This window comes from Cetorhinus maximus, chromosome 8 (genome assembly GCF_964194155.1).
Source record: "Cetorhinus maximus chromosome 8, sCetMax3.hap1.1, whole genome shotgun sequence".
Taxonomy (NCBI): Eukaryota; Metazoa; Chordata; class Chondrichthyes; order Lamniformes; family Cetorhinidae; genus Cetorhinus; species Cetorhinus maximus.
This window is the reverse complement of record NC_135886.1, coordinates 68,041,040-68,056,875: the sequence shown is the minus strand read 5'-3', so window position 1 is coordinate 68,056,875 and position 15,836 is coordinate 68,041,040. Positions and strand designations below refer to the sequence as shown.

The following is a 15,836-nucleotide window of genomic DNA, read 5'->3' as shown; positions in this document are numbered from 1 at the left end:
TCTGATCTCATATTTCCCACTGTAACTAGAGCCTGTGATGGTTGCCAATCCCTGTCAGTCACAGCATTGCCACTCAATGGCTTGTTAAAATATCACAGTTTACATTAAGCTGACAGCTTTCATAACACCACAATTGGACAGCACGAAAGAAATCAATAATAGGTATCGACTCTTCTAAGGCACACCTGAGACACACAACATCCATTCGACCAGAGAAAGAGAGGACAGCTGACGTCTCCCTGAATGTGGGGCTGTTAAACTATAGGTGATTGTGTTATTAATAGCAATGCTGGATATAGTCTATTGGAGTGCTGTTGTCAATACATGAAACTATGTAAATGTGAAGAGAATGCCTCCAGGTCAGAATAAACTATATTCAGGTTTGTGATGTTGTCAGAACTCCCTTGCTGTGCAATTCACTCAAACTAGGAAAACGGCACAGAGACTCTGATAAATGTCAGTCACAGGGAGACATCAAACATACTGAAAATATCAATTATATTCTGGAACACTGAAGTCAGAAAATATCTGTAACAAGAGAACATCAGAAGCAGGAACAATAGTGGAGGGATATGAGAGGACAGAGTAACATTGAAGGAGCAGAACACACAATTCAGTAAATATGCATTTCCTCCAATTCTATTCCCTTTACCAGATTACAACGTATAATAGACAATTGTATATTCATTTATTTCTCACCACAATGTTATCACTGGTATTCATCAGATCTGAACATTTGCAGTGACAATGTCCTGTAGTTAATGTGTATAAAATTGCATCTATGGATGAATCAGAAGATATTCCCCTGCTGAACTGGATTACCATATTTTGATGCTGCAATTATCCACCAAATTTTGTAAAGCATGAACATTCTGTTAGGGGCCCTTCTCATGGTCATTGAATAAAGACACAGTTTATGGTGGCACAGAAACATATAGGGCAGGATTTTACGTTCCCCGGGTGGGTGCGTGCCCAACATGATCGGGCGTAAAATAGTGCATAATGATGTCAGGCAAGCGTCCTGATGTCATCGCGCACTTGCATGATATTTCGGTCGGCGGGCGCATGCAAGAGTCTGCAGCGTGCCCGCTGACAATTAAGAGGTCTATTAAGACCCTTAATCAATTAATTATGGTTGGCAGGCGGGCGAATGAGCCAGGCGGCCTTTTGATTTTTTAGCAAACCTCATCCACAGTTGGGTTGAGGTTTCCACAATTAAATAAAGAATAAATATAAATTTTTGGGCAGAATTTTTATTCTGCTTATGTTTTTGTGAGTTAGTCCCATGTCGGGACACTTTTTTCTGATTTTAAAAATATTTATTTTTGATTTTAAAATTGTTCAGCTCCCTGAGGCATCTCCCTGCCTTCAGGGAGCTTTCATGTGCGCTTCCCTGCAAATGTGCAGACTTTTGCGTTTGCACTCCTCCCACCCCAGCAGCGTTGAGCCTTTCAGTGCACCAATTAATGGCCAGCCAGCATGAAATTGTGGTTGGGGGCTGATTGTGGGAGGCAGGCCGTTTCCCGGCTGCTCCTGGACCCACCCGAAAATCCTGCCCACAGGCCATAAAGGATCTAAATTAAATCCCTGTTCTGCACTGAGTTAGTCCATCCCACCCAGGACACCAGTTTGGGCACTATAATTGGCCTCAGCACCCTTGAACTAGAGAGAGAAAAATTACCCCTTGTTCCTGCTACTCAACACTGTTGGAAGAATTGTGCCTATGAGCCTACAAAGCCAACTATGATATCCTTTGTATTTGGTTAAACCCACACCTTCACTCTCCAGACGTGTATGTGCAAAACAGCCACTTGGATGAGGCACCAGAGGACATTTGATGCTCACAGATTCCCAGCCAAGGTCAAAACCTTCATAGCATAAGGAAGAAAGTTATCAAGGAGACCTCTAGAGTCATCACTCTTTCAATTGGGTTAGAGTGATTTGTAAGCACAGTACCAAGTATATGCAACTGTGGGATTGGTAGGTTTATACCTGTAATGGAGAGGGAATAGTAAGTCCAGATTGCTATCAGCAGTAAGAAGTATATATCATATCAGACTGTAATCCATCTCACTGCTGGAAATTAGACAGTATGATTGAGTATTCAAACCAAAGATATTTACACACAGTCACTGAGTGTTGCTGTCCAGAACTGTCTTATGTACTTCATTAGCCTCGCCTAGAATTCAGCTGCTCTGTGTATATATTCTGCTTGTAATTAACCATTCCATTAGTCTCCCAACATGTTCCTGCCTCAAATAATTTTAATTCATTTCCTGACATTGAAAATGAATAAATCAAATGGACTTGCAGTGTGTGTGGTGGTGGAAACAAAGCTTTCAGCTCAATAGAGATAAGAAACAATTTATTCAGGAGCATGACATCAGGGTCAGGGCAACTTATTCAGTCATCCATCCTCAGACTGAGCTGATTTACGTCCTGTCATATTGTCAGCTTCAAGTTTACCGTTGTTTGGCTTACTAAAGTAAATTGATTCACTAACCAAAATATTAATCATACCATACGAAGGGAACCACAACACCCTATAAATTTTAAGAACCAACAAAGTAACTGTTATGACGCGGCAGATGGTGTGTGCCAGGCAGATCAAATCCACGAGAGAGACTTGATTACAATATCACAATGGTTTTGCAATTTGTGTTTATTTCGAGATGCGTGCCCTGAATTCAGAAGGAATGAGTCCATCAAGGCTTCAAAGATTTTTTAGAAAACTAAATTAAACATTTATTAACAGAAGAAAATATCTCAAGCATATACATAGGTCTACACGTCACTACTATAATAACTCCTAAAACTCCTAATTAAGCTGGCTTCCAGTTACACCCCCGTTTAAGGCAACAGTTAAAAAAAAATATTTTAAACAGATCCAAGCAAGTCAACATAATACTCTGGACAGCAGAATTCAAAGTGGCCTTTTCCAGCATTGGTTTCTGTAGACAGCAAGCTTAATGCACAAATACTGGAGGCTTCTCACACTTCTGTTAGATCTTACAATGCCTTCCTTAATATATGGCCTCATTCTCCTTTATACATGTCTCTCTTTTTTAATGTAAACTCTATTGTTCCCACATGTTTTTAGAACTTCACCTTTCTCATAATATAAATCTTTTCATGGTGCTAATATTGTCAGTAACCTTTGGGAAAAATAAACACATTGCTTGGCCTAGCTTCTCTGGCTAGGTATAAACATCCCACCATCTCTTTGAAATTCAAACTGCCCTGATTTATCTAAAAATTCAAATTCTCCTCACCTTATGTTCTAAGACTTCAGCCATGTTTACGTGTTTAGCATTTCAAACATAGCTTTTTTTGATGAATCAAAGCCTCTAGACCAGCTGTCTCCAATTCAATTAAATCCCGGACACACACAGAAACTTTCCAAACCTTCTGTTAACCTGCTTTTACAATAATTCATAATAACATTACGAGAGTTATTATACTTCTGTGACAGTAACTAAAAATCTATATTATGTTGATTGCTGTAAACTTTATATTAACTGACACCTTGTCTATGTTGCATTAAAGATTTATTGCACCATTTCCAATTCTAACTCTTGGGATCAGATTTCGGGGAGGAGGCAGAAAGGTTGGGTCAGAAAACTTCCAAACTTAGCAGACCCATCTCCTTCAAAAAGATCTGCACCCACCATATTTTTATTCCAGGGAAGTGGGGCCAGATGTGACAATAGAGCTGAGTGGATGGCCAGGAAGCTCACCTCCGTTTACTGGGATATCGGCCCAGTTTTAATGATAAATGTCAGGCCCTAAAACTCTTACCCCTCACCCCCTTCCAATCACTCAAACCTCTTCTATGCCTCCCCATGTATCTTCCCGTATCCACTCACCAAGTACCCACTATGGGCAGACTTCAGGAGCCATGTCTTTGAATTGGAGATGAAAAAACTTCTAACAACCTAGTAAGAGTTCTCACTCAAACACACTTCATTCTGAAAAAACTCTCATTGAGAAAACCCATTCAAGAATTTAAACCCCCTCTAGTAGTCAATCAAACATCTATTTCACATCAAAGGCTGATAATCCTTTAATAACCTCTTAAAACGCTAATTAAAATGTAAACAAAGCCCCCTGCTGAGATAAATAGTTCTGGACCTTTGGGCATTTAAATTACTTCAGATTATTACATTAGAGATCCCAAACAGTGTTTTCTTCAATTTTGAATGCTGTTATGATCCCAGCTAATGTTGCTACTGGACAAGCCAGATCCCAGGGTGGAACCTGCTTGATAGATCCTAACTTTTATTTTTTGTTTAGGTATGTGGAGAGTGGCTACTGAACAGAGTCACAGGAGTCAGCTGATGAACTTTTAACAAAAGAATAAAGCATTTATTAAACAGGTAAAGATGAATTTTTTACAATATCCCTTCACCCACAGCTATTCTTTTACAGTTATATACAGATTTGTAAGGATAACATAAGTTACAAAAGCTACCTTACACTCTAATGTTCACAGTAAGTATACAATCCATGTAAACTAATAGGTGACCTGTAGTCAGACACACCACACTCTGAAACAAAGTGACAGATGCCACCCAAAACAGATGCTATAGATCTCTCCTCAGCTCCCCCCCAGACGCTGTCTCACCATGAGCCAATTGGTCTCACTGAACTCTGCCTTTTACATGGGGTTTCCAATCCCCACTTTTGAAGAGCTCACTTTGGAATCTTTTCTCAAACTACACTTTCTCTCAGACACCTTCCACAAGAGTCCACTGGGTTTCGAGCTCTCCTGGATTGCCACGTGCATTCGAGCTTCCTTCCACACACTCTCTCTCTCACTGACTCAGCCATGCCAACAGAACACCACTGCTTCACATGCCCATAATAAAGAGTTACAGACCTTGAACTGTCTCCTTGGATCTTCTGACTTCTCGCAAGCTTATTTTTGCATTAAGTCTGCATCCTGCAGCTTTCTCTCTTCAAGCCTGGAGCCTTTCTCTGCTCCTCACTCAAACTTCACTTAACAAGCCCTTTTCCAGGTTCCTGACCTTGTTCTTTGACTAAACTGTCCTCTTAAGGCCTTTCTGTTTTAATCCCCTGGATTTGGTGGCTTTCTACTTTAGATTTTGGAACCTGCTCTTTGCAGTTCCCTCTCCTGTGTCCTTCTTCTCCTGGAAGCTAGCTTCAACTTTAGTTTGGGACTTGCTATCTGTCCCACTCCTATGCTGCTTCTGTTGACAACTCCTTTTGACTTTAGAGCATGCTGACCAACTGAACTCAAACTGCTTTTGGTTTCTCTGCCTGTGTGTGTGAGAGGCCTTGCTCTCTGGATCCCTGTTGCTAGGCAACACCACAGTTTTTTTCTACCTTGTTTGTTTTAACTCCCTTTCAAGAATCATAAAATCTCATTAAAATGCAGGCATCTTTTAAAATGAAACTAAAACTCAGGTTTCATCCTCTTATCCTATAAAATACAGAAATACAAATTAAACTTAAACTTAAAAATACACCTAATTCCTAACACCTCCAAATACACATATTATTTACTTCAAACTATCTCTATTTCCTAACAATGCATAAGAGCACTTCTGTAACAGTCTTTGACCCAGAGGCAGTAAAGTAAGGAAAATTTGTAATTTCTTTAAAATCGCTGTGGAGTCTGTAATTGCTTTTAAGAATGTTTAAAAATGATTTATAAGAGTTTGCATCAATCGTAAGTGGATCAATTGTAATTTTCTTGGATAATAAGAAATATTGGTCCATGTGACCTAGTGACCCTTGATCTGGAAGCAGTACCAACAGAGAGGAAGTTAAGACAGAGCTGTGGCCAGTGTTGCAAAATAAAGGAGAGTTAGAGGCTGTGGAGCACACAGGTGCAGACACAAAGACAAAAAGAGAAACTCAGGATTTTTGTGAGAAGGAGTAAATCTCTCTCAGAAAGATGTCAGTTTTTCTTCTTAGCAGAGAAAAAGACAGAAGCTCTTGGGGGCTCTGTGCGAGCTGGTTAAAAAGGCCTAAAACCTGGAAAGCTGTGCGAGTAGCTTGGAGACGCTAAAGAGCTGGGTGTTTTACCAGAAGTGGCCAAACCACGAAACGGGATGTTATTAATTAGTCAATTGAAAAGGAATTCTGGAGAACTACACGATCAGGATTGTCATGACCTGAGGGAGAGAGGTTTCATAGAAGTGTGCCTTGATGACAATAATTGCACCCTTGAAGCTCAGGGGTGATAGTTGTTGTTGGATAGGACTCCTGACCTACCTGTGTGAATAAAGAACAGCATTTTGTGGAACTGGGTAGCTACATAATGCCATACATGCTGAAGGGGAATGCTTGTTTTTGTGTAAAATGTATATTTGCTGTATTGACCATGTAAAGTGAAATTTAACCTTTTTTATTAAAATAGCATTTGCCTTCTAATTCATGTTTAAGTTACGTTGGTTCTGATTCATGTTAAAGTTCAAAAAGTGAAATCCTTCATTTGGGGGCGACTCAGTAAATTTAATTACTTTGGTTTATGGTTTCTCCATGGAGATCATAACACCATCGGCTGAATTTGCCCCCTGTCTGGGGAGAAGTTGAATGGTGGGCGCGCACAGGTGCGCTTCCGATCGGGGGCGCGGCGCCTTTTTACATGGGCGGGCCAATTAAGGCCCGTTCAGCGTGACATCCACAGAGAAGCGCTATGCACTCCATGTGCGGGCAGGTCGGGGGGGGGATCCCAAAATCGAGAGTGCGCTCTTTCGCGCATGCGCACAAAAGAGTGCACTCATCTCCTTGAGCAAAGTGCAGTCTCAGGGAGATTGACTGTAAATGTCAAAAAGATAAAAATAGAAAAATAAAATTTCCCTAACATGTCCCCTCATGTGACAATGTCACATGAGTTGGGACATGTCCATAATTTTCACAAAAACTTTATCCCGCCTGTGGGTGAGGTTTCATGCTTTTTCCAATTTGCGCCGGGGCTCCTGGCCTGCCCACCAACCTTAAGGTTGGACGGGCAGGTCCTTTAATTAGTTAATTGCCTCTGTCAATGGTCTCAATTGGCCATTGACAGGTCAGCGGACGTGCAGCTCATTTTGCTGCGCCCCCGCCTTCCTGAAAATTTAATTGGGGCACGGTGATGTCGGGAGTTCCCCCCGACATCACCGCGCATCATTTTACGCATCGGTGAGCCGGCCCCACCCCAACTCACCGACGCATAAAATCCTGCCCCATGTAAAGCTGACCAATGTAATGGTTAACTTACCTGCAGGATGAAGCCCTATAATCAATCATTGCAGTAAAAACACATCTAACCTATAATACAGCATTTAACTATTGAAACTGAAAGAACAGATTTTTTTTTTGTATTTCAAAGCCTGTCAATGAAAGAATTCCAACAACAGGTGGCTGTTTTTTTGATTCCCCACTTGGAACTGGGGCTCTTCCATGATTCATGTCCCCTCTGAGAGACCATGAACCATGTCTACTTACGAAAGAGGTCTGCCTCCACTAAAATTGTCAGGGGTTTAAACAGCCTGCAAGGGTGGAAGTGTTGCATGCGGCCTGACTGCCTGCACCCTTATCCCGCACTGATGAAAATTGCTCGAATCCCAGAATTGGGTCCTGCCGCCACTTTTAATGGGCTCCCGAGTCCTCCTGACTTGGCAAAAATCCAGGCCATACTCTACCATTACCTCAGTACTGTGAATTACACTATACCTTACTCAGTTTGTCCTTCCTTCTACAATCTTCAGTCTTTTAGAATGTGTGGTATTCCCTAACTACCAAATTCATAAATGTGAAGAAGAAATAATTTTCATTTTGTTAGATCTGTCTCTTAGATTGTTAGTAAATCAGTCCTAAAATGGGCTCTAAATTCTCTAACAGCAGCTGAACTAGCTGCTACCCTCAGGTTCACAGTTAAAAAAGCAGTCATGCTCAATGATATCAATGGAGCCTGATCTGCATACATAAAAAATACCCCAATTAGTTTCTAGTGGGTGTCCATCTGGTCTAGCCCATAGGATCAGTGGAGGATGTTGATGGATGAGTCTCAAGGGGAATTCTAACTGCCTGTTTGCCTGGTTACTGTAGGGAAGGCAGGGTTAAAATTGCCCTTATATATAGAAAGCTATCTTTATTAACAAATTATATTGCACCTTTATTTAGCAGTTTTTAGGACTGGCGATGCTTACAGAAATTGAGATGGACAAGGTCATGGGGGGATTTAAGTACAATTATAAGAATTTTAAGTTTGAGGTGTTGGGAAACTGGGAAAAATTGTCGATCAGTAAGCATAGGAACAATGGAGCATCTGGACAGTGCAGGTTAGGATATGTTTAGGGTGACTTGAAGCTTATCGGGAGTGGAGGACAGTAGAACACCGAGAAAGCATTGGATGGCCAAGTCCGGAGATATCAAAGGTATGGATGAAGGTTTTAGTGGCACATAAGCTGAGGTAGAAAGGTCAGAGCTACAGGGATAGAAATGGGCAACCTTGGTGATGGTGACAGTATGGGGACAAAAAACTCAGCTCAGGGTCAGATAGGATCATTTCCAATTATTGTCAGTTGCTAAAATGAGTAGCTATGTGAGTCAGGGGACTGTTCAAACTGAATAGGAGAAAAAATTAGAACCCAGAATCTTCTTGCATTGTTGAATTTTTTTGTCATTCCATTACAGGCAGAGATAGGTCGTAATGCTTATGTACTTCAATTATGTAGAAAATTGGATTAAGTTAATTTTCAATTTCTGTCTGGGCTGTAACCTGGTGGATTTCAAAGCAATGTAAATCAGCTAATTCTACAACAGCAGGGAATTCAATCTATCATGAAATTATAAGTAATCACCAATATCTCTTCATTAGCTTTCAAGAGAAATGGGAAGAATTATAAACTGTTTTCAACAGTACATGGTGGTTGACTGAAATGTAAATGACTAGTTGTGCTGTACAGCACAACTAGTCATTTACATTTCCTTCTGCAAATCGTTTATCTGTAAGTGCATCTGGATAGTTGTTTAGCCGGACAAAGTGATCTAATGATATGGTATTTTCTATCATTGGAATTGAGAGGAAATATACGGGCATATCACAAGACAGCAAGGTACTTACAGATGAGGAAGCCTATTTGGAAAATCTTATTAAATCCATAAAGAACAACCCTCCATTCCTTCACTTCCTCTCCCATCCTCTTCCCCACCCACCCCCCTCAGCCACATGTAATTATTTCTTAAATGATTTCAGGATTTTTGCTTCCCCCACTCTAACTGGAAGTCCATAACATTTTCTTATTATCTTTGGCCTGAAGAACCATTATACCATTTACTATCTTGTATACCATTATAAGATCACTTCACAGCCAAAGTTTCTCTAATCTTTCCTCATTTTTCAGTCTTTTGACAATACAGATTAGCCTCTTCTCTGCACTACCTCTAGTACTTTGAATGTCTCCCTTTCTTTGGTGACTGGTACTCAAGATGTGATATAACAGATTCACCACAGCTTCCTGACTTGTTTTAGCCATGCTTTTGATTGCTCTGGGCATTAACTGGACTTGTTGAGCATTGAATCTACAAGGACTCCTAGGTCTCCCAGACACGATTGGCCGGGATTTTCCAGCCCCGTCGTGGGCGGGAGCCACTGTGGGTGAGGCAGCGCCCCAGCCAGAAGTCCACTGACTTGCGGTGGGACCGGATGATCCCGGCGGTGGGCGGGTGTGGAAAATCCTGCCCATTGTTCCTGCATTGGTGCTGTGTTACCATCTAATTTTTGAATTATTCTCTATATTTTCTTGCCACTTCACAGCTGCTGAATTATAGTGTTTACTAATGTGAAGAGCCAGATGTTGACAGTGAGTGAAATAGACTCAGTCCAGTCAATAGCTCTATGTATTTAAGGATTCTAATTTACAAGCTGTCTCACAGGGTACATTTCATACTCTTTATCATACTTTAGGGCACCTATTTTTGCAGAGTTGAAATGATTACGGAACCATTTAAAACTGGTGTGCAGGACCCGATTCTAGGATTTCCGCCTCCATTCCTGGTGCCCCAAATTTTTGCTGATAATGGGATAAGGGGGCGGGTAGAGAGCTCTCACCCTGCACCCCTGACTTGGCTGGCTCTATTGCAGGGTAGGCATCTTCTATCACCTGCAATTTTCATGGAGTCAGGCCAGTTTCTGGATGACTTGTGGTTCTTGGCCCCTCAGAGAAGTTATGAACCATAGTCTGGATGCAGGAACCTTTTGAACAGTAAGATAAGAAGGCCTTACACAAATGCTTCAATGCCCCTCCCATGCCCCCTCTATTCCATTGCAATGAAAACTCATGTCCCCATCCAACCCCATGTCCCCTTATGGCCCCCATGCCAATTCCTGCCACCCACCCACCCCCAATGGCCCCTCATACACTCCATGCCAACTCATGGCCCTTCCATGCCCATTCACCCAAACACTCTGAACAGAACCAACGAACCGAATAGTAACAATGGCAAGTGTTGAACTGCTCAGAAAAAAAACTTATTCACAAATCTTTTGGAAACAAATCAGCTGTTCCTACAAGCCTGCAGAAGTATCAATCAGACAGACCATTGAAGTATCAGCATCAGAGGTTTTGAATACTTCACAACTTTTAATCATGTGCAAATATACATTGACAAAAGAGATCACAGAAAGAACAATTGATTATAACCACTTAAAGATGTCAATCAAGCAAAGTCAACAACCCTCACCAACTGTGAAAACACAACCCCTACTGAGAAAGTCCTTTTATGAGCCTGGGCTATCAGCCAAGCATACATAATAAGGGCAGGTGTAAGAGCTCTTAGAACTGGATGGCATCATTTAGTATACTTAGCTTTTAACCAGCCCACCATGGCACTCAGCTACCCCTGTGACCATCTCTAATGTGCTTCTGGGGCAGTGGGCCTGACTCTATCCCACTCCAGCACCACCACCTACATCCCCCCCACCACCCCACCCCCAACACCAGAGCAAAAATCGTACCATTCGGGGGCCTTTCTACTGAGGCAAGTCTGGTGAGTTGGGAGATTTCCTGACTTGAACTACTTGCTTCTGGAGTGAAAATCTAGCCATGTCCCCTGGAGACCATAAAATATGTAGCCCTTCAAGCACATATTTTGGATGAATTTTAATAAAAATTCACCATAATGGTGAGAAATTAGATCAGCTCCTAGATCCAGCAGTTCTATCCTTCTTCTGGGATGGTGTGTTGGTTGGGGAGCCTACTTGCAACCCAAACAAGCCCGTCAGCATTAGAAGAGTAGGGACTGAATGGAAGGAACCCCCTGTTTTGATGGATTTGATAGGTAGACGAATGGTAATACAACACTAGATGAGAGATTATTCCTCTCAGAGACCCAAACTTTGAACAGTTCATTAGTCTGGTTGTTTTCAACTTGCCTGACTTTGATCAGGTCTTGCACATGAACAGACAAATTACATAATTTAATCATTGTAACTCTACTTACTGTTATACCGCTGAACATAATTGGGGAATTAGATCTGACAAAGTGGCCAGCTCCAAATTAAGTGAATATTCAATCACTAAATAATGTGATAAAAGCTCATTACATTTTGCACCTATTAAATGTAATATGAAAATGACACTCTAGTCTTGTTGGAATATATATCTACAAATTCAAGGGATTTATCCATCTCTGAAATGTTATGGTCACATTCTATTCCACCAACCATGCTCTGATCCTTTTATTTGAAATTCCTCAGATAGGCAGATACTGGAAGTGAGGGTCACCAGGAGAATCCAGATCACGATCCCGCCCTGGAATCCAAAGAATGAGGTGTGTTTAAAAAATAATAAATTCAGCACTATCACTGGAGACTCATTAAAGTTTCTTCTGGGAAGAGCCTTGAGCCTCTTCCCCTCCCCCCACCCCACCTTCCCCTGCCCAGAACCAGCAACCACCACTGCAATTTGCAGCTTGCCAATAAGGCAGGCACCCAAGACGTGCTTCTCGTTCTGTTAGCATGACTGATATTAAAACTAATGGATTGTCTCTGAACCTGCAAACTTTGTGGGGGTGGGGGAGGAGGCTAGTGGCCAGCAGTGAAGACCCCAGGCAAGTACATACTGGCACATGTATTATGTGTACCTTCTCCTACCCACTGTACATTTTAGGCCCTGGTCTTTGAGTGGATACAAAAATCTGTTGTGTCAGATCATGAGGTAAAAAAGGCTTTTCAGAGCATAATATAAATTCATTATTGGTTGCGCTTATTCAAATGTTGTACCAACACATATACATTACAGAATTTGGTCTTTGGAATGCTATTTGCTGCTATGCTGCTTGATATAACGGGAATTAAAGCTGACAAAGTGGCCAAATGGGTAATCACTCATTAAATAATGTGATAAGACCTCACTGCATTTTACACTAATTAGATTTAATTTGAAAATAACACTGCAAAATTGCTGAAATATGAATCTGTAAATCTAAGGAATTCATCTATTCATCTAATCATCTTGGCCAAATTCCACAATTTGCTTTGATCCTTTTGTTTGGAGTTGTTCATAGATTTGTTTAATGAGTACAATAAAGATTGGCTGCTGAAATGTTTATCCTGAAGTCCTTAAATCTAATTCAAACCCATGCACCACACCCTATTTGACTTCTTTCCCCCCTAGCCATGAGAATTGGGAAGTGGGTGGTGTGGTGGAGGGACCCCTGACTATAATCCAATGACTTTTGCTGGAAAGTGAGTGTGTGCGAACATTGAGTGAGTACAGGATTGAGCTTGACTATGACATACCCGTACGTGAACACCGTAGATATGCTCACTGTCTAATCTCTCACAAGTAGAATGGGCACTGCACTGAGGTTCAGGAGGAAGTTCATGAATCTGTACCTCAGTAATAATCAATAGGGTAGATTTTGTTTTTACTGCCTAGGTATTGACCAACACTTTGAGGGAAACCAGAGAGGAAAATGGGATTAGAAGGATTATATGCCTGTTACAGAACCCACTTAACTGATTTTCCTTTGACTCATTTAAATAGAGGGAGAATCAGCGCATTTCTCTTCCAGGTATAATTAGCCATTGTCCACGAGTTGCCATAGGCATCTCTCTCAGTTCACTGCAATTCTGGGTGCCACTGTCATTCCCCTCTGTCCAGTTTCTGATGTTGTCCACCCATCCAGTCCATCTCCAATTTGGCCTGTTCTTTCCAGATGTTTCACCTTCTATTGTCACCAGCACCAAACTCTCACTGAACTTTTTCCAGTGGTCGCACTTTTTCAATTTCCACTTCACTTTAGCTAAAAGTCCATGAGACGCTGGGATTCTGATTTCCCTGCAGACAAATTAATTGGTTCTTCGCTCTGCCCAGCTGATTCTAAAGACCCTTCACTAGAACCACATTTCAAAAGCTTTAATTCTCTTCCTCACAGTCTTATTGAGGGTTCAACTCTTTCACCCATAAAGTGTAATGTTCCATACCAGGAATCTTGCAAGTTGCTTTTCCAAGTGGAGGGTGATGATGGATGCCCTCCATACTTCATTCAGCTGATGAGTTGTAGAGTGGGCAATTATTAGCCTTGTCTTGATTTAAGTGTTGCTATCCCCATTTATGGTCCCTTTCAATCCCAGAAATTGAAATTGAACATTTGCAATTGTTGCAGACTGAATCATCACATTACACTCACCATAAATTGTCATCGAATGTCTTGTTGATGCTCAACCCAAACTTCAGACTTGACTTATTGTGTTTTGTGTTTCAGAGATATCAGATGATCAGGACTTTGACGGGTGGTGTGGATGATCGCAACCTGGTTTCATAACGGCGTAAAACTGATTTTTGACCTTCTCGCCATATTGCCTGCTCACGACCGCTAAGACAATGGGAGCGGCCGATTCCGCCAAGAGTTAAAATCACTCATGGCAACTTGCTTTCCTAGGATGCCTTTAATGCAGAAATAGGCTCTAAAATAAACCCAGTGCTCTAAAGGTAATTTGGTGCAAAGCCAAAGAAGGAGATATTATGCGGGGTGACCAAAAGATTAGTCAAATGTGAGTTTGAATGAGGTTGTTAAAGAATGAGTAGTAGAAGAGGAAAGTAGTCTGGAATTATCTATTGACCCTAATATAAAGGGCCATTTTGGCAGAGGAGAGTTAGGCTTTTTATAACTCCATGTGTTCAATCCAGATCTGATACAAGGTTTTCAGGAAAGATTGGCAAGGAAGGAAAGGGGGAACGGTGGCAGTATTGATTAAAGATAACATTGCTGTGCTGGAGTGAGAATATGTCCCAGAAGGGTCAGGGACAGAAGTCAGGATATTTCAGATGGCAGGGTTTCCCATCCCGCCATCCGAAACTGCCGATTCTGCCTGCCCCACAGCCATTTCAGCTTGAATAAGTGCCCTAACACGGGATTTGCCAATCTAATTGGCCAGCAGCTCTCTAGTCCCTGCAGCGACAGAAGCTGCAAAGGACAAAAGAGGAACTTTCTGAAGACGTTGGAGCCTAAGACGTGGGACTGGATGGAAAGGTAAATTTTTGGGGTCTCAGGATGACCTAAGCCCGATCATTTGCGGGCTTCCCCCACACCTGGGAAATTCTCCTGCCAGCCTAAAATTGAGGCTTGGTGGGAAACAGCCCTTGAATAGCCAATAATTGCCCCTTAAGGGCCTCAATTTGGGCAAGGGCAGGTGGCCCGTCCGAGGCCTCATTTGCCCCAGTGTAAAATTGCTGAGAGGTTGGAGCGGGCGTGAACCCAGCGGGAAGCCCATTTGTTTTATTTCACGCTCCCCCACCACCTAAAAACCCTTCATTGGGGTAGCATGAAATTCAGGCCAGATTCTACTTAGCTAGAGCTAAGGAACAAAAAAAGTGCAATTACATTGCTACAGCAAGTTTATAGGCCACCAACTAGTGGGAAAGATCTAAAAGAACAAATTTGCAAGAAAACCACAGAGAAGTACAACAATTATAGAGTACTTATAATGGGGCCTTTAATTATCCAAATATAGACTGGGGTAGTGGTAGTATAAAGGGCAGAGAGGGGCAAGAGTTCAGGAGTGTGTTCAAGAAAATTCCCTACAGTGGTATGTTTCCATGCCAACAAGAAAGGAAGCACTGCTAGGCCTAGTTCTTGGGAGTGAGGTGGGCCAAGTGGATCAAGTGTCAGTAGGGGAACATTTAGGGGGCAGTAATTATTGTCTCAAAAGCTATAGGTTGACTATTGAAAAGAACCAGGAACAACCCAGAGTAGGAATAATTAACTGGAGGAAAACCAATGTCAATGGGATGAGAATGGATGTGGCCCGTTGTCTAAATTATGGACTGCTGTTAGAGAATAATTTGTTCATTTGGAAGCATTGTGAACTGTGGGGAGGATAGTGTAGAACTACAAAAAGACAGACAAGTTGGTGGAATGGGCAGACAAGTGGCAGGTGAAATTTAAAGCAGAGAAGTGTGAAGTGATTCATTTTGGTAGGAAGAACATGGAGAGACAATATAAAATACAAGGTACAATTTTTAAGGGAATGCAGGAGCAGAGAGAAGATGTGCATAAATCATTGAAGGTGGCAGGACTGGTTGAGAGAGTGTTTAATAAAGCATACAGTATCCTATGCTTTATTAAATGGACATAGAGTATAAAAGCAAGGAAGTTGTGTTAACTTTTTATTGAACTGGTTTACCCTCAGCCGGAGCATTGCATTCAGTTCTGGGGCACTATACTTTAGGAAGGATGTGAAGGCATTAGAGAATGGTCCCAAGGATGAGGAAGTTCAGTTATGTAGTCAGATTGGAGAAGTTGGGACAGTTTTCCTTGGAGAAAATGTTGACAGGATATTTGATGGGGGTATTCAAGATCATGAGGGATCTGGACAG

The 15,836-nt window shown here is 41.7% G+C and overlaps 1 long non-coding RNA gene across 2 annotated transcripts in view; it reads right to left on the bottom strand.

Annotated features, from left to right (window-relative positions):
• The window catches only part of LOC144683295 (uncharacterized), a 52,355-nt gene extending 38,613 nt beyond the window's left edge, over positions 1-13,742 (bottom strand). For both annotated transcript variants that reach the window (XR_013577226.1, XR_013577225.1), the window contains exons 1-2: positions 13,648-13,742; positions 11,678-11,765 (exon numbers count right to left, since the gene is read on the bottom strand). This is a non-coding gene — a long non-coding RNA (uncharacterized LOC144683295). The remainder of the gene's footprint in view (positions 1-11,677; positions 11,766-13,647) is intronic.
• Positions 13,743-15,836: the final 2,094 nt, after the last annotated feature.